This window comes from Notothenia coriiceps, unplaced genomic scaffold, assembly GCF_000735185.1.
Source record: "Notothenia coriiceps isolate Sejong01 unplaced genomic scaffold, NC01 NC01_scaffold00028800, whole genome shotgun sequence".
NCBI classification, from domain to species: Eukaryota; Metazoa; Chordata; class Actinopteri; order Perciformes; family Nototheniidae; genus Notothenia; species Notothenia coriiceps.
Window position 1 is genome coordinate 584,198 of NW_011361501.1, and position 1,553 is coordinate 585,750.

Sequence of the window (1,553 nt, forward strand, 5' to 3'; positions counted from 1 at the left end):
ACACACACACACACACACACACACACACACACACACACACACACACACACACACACACACACACACACACTTGGGTTGGGAGGGACTATACTGTTTCTGTTCTGATTTTATATAAAGCTTATTTGAGCATTAGGAAAAGCGCTATACAAATCTAAAGTATTATTATTATTATTGATATATTTCTTACTGAACTTTCATACTGAACGCCGATTCCAAAGTTATTTTAAATCCCCAACTTTGAGATGTTTGTTCCCTAACTTTCGAACTACGTAAAGCCACTGCCATAGTTATTTTAACCTCAACAATGATATTTACGTTACATGATTCCAGTTGTTATTTTAGCCCAAACCATACAATTTCCACAAAACAAACAGTTTTTTGCCTCAACAGGTTCTACACTGCAAGGGCTTGCCCTGAAGCTGACCGCTTGTGTTTCTGGATATTAATAGGTAATCCCACAAAAAATGACAAGACAACTTTCCTCAGAGATCATGCAAACCATTCTTTGAGGATATGTTGAACAGGTGGCCACTACTTTCACAAACCTTGTCAGCGGTGAGTTCTCTGATCTTGATGATCTGCACTCTGAACTTCATCAGCAGCGCCTCCAGGACTACGCACTTTTCCTTCCAGTCCTCCTGGCTCATGGCCTCCTCACCCTCTGCCATCACGCCCGGCCCTCTGAAAGAGAACACACAGAGGTGAGAAAAACACCACTATACGTTTCCTGTGGGAAATATTGTCTTTCTATGAAGCTAGTTTGGATTAACCCTTGTGTGGTGTTCATATTTGTGTTACTCAGCCAGTGTTCGTGGGTCTGGTGGACCCGCTGCCTTTTTGGGCTTCAAGTCAACACAATCAAACTATTTTATGTTAAAATACTCAACAGATGTTTATTTTATCTCAATTACAAGCTATATAAACAGCATATATGGTTAATATTTGCCCATTTACATTTGTTGGATCACATTAATGAATTTAAGTGCTACTCGTTTTACTGACCGGCTGGTCCTGTGGCTCGACCGGCTGGTCCTGTGGCTCGTCTTTTTTTTGTAACTAGCTGATGCTCAATCTCCTCCTCTACTTCAAAGTCACTGTCAGACTCAGAATTCTTAGAAATGTGATCCTCAAATTCTGAAACCTCTTCCTCTTCCTCTACATCATCATTAAATGGTTCTCTCTCTTCCAAAATAATTTGCAAGGCCCTCTGAGCAGAGAATCGTTTCACCATCTTGATCAGTTGTGATAAGGACCCAAACTGGCGAAGCTTTATTTATTGTGTCTCGCCCCAAATTTGCAGCTGGGATAGAATGTGAAAAAAATTAAGATTGGTTCCCTCTAGACATAATGCGGGAATGAGAAAGCAGACAGGTGTCCGTGCTTGAATTTATTGTGCGGGAATGGCAGGGGCAGAACCATAAAAAGTCTCACACATACACACACAATGTAACACACACAATGTAACACACACAATGTAACACACACACACACACACACACACACACACACACACACACACACACACACACACACACACACACACACACACACAC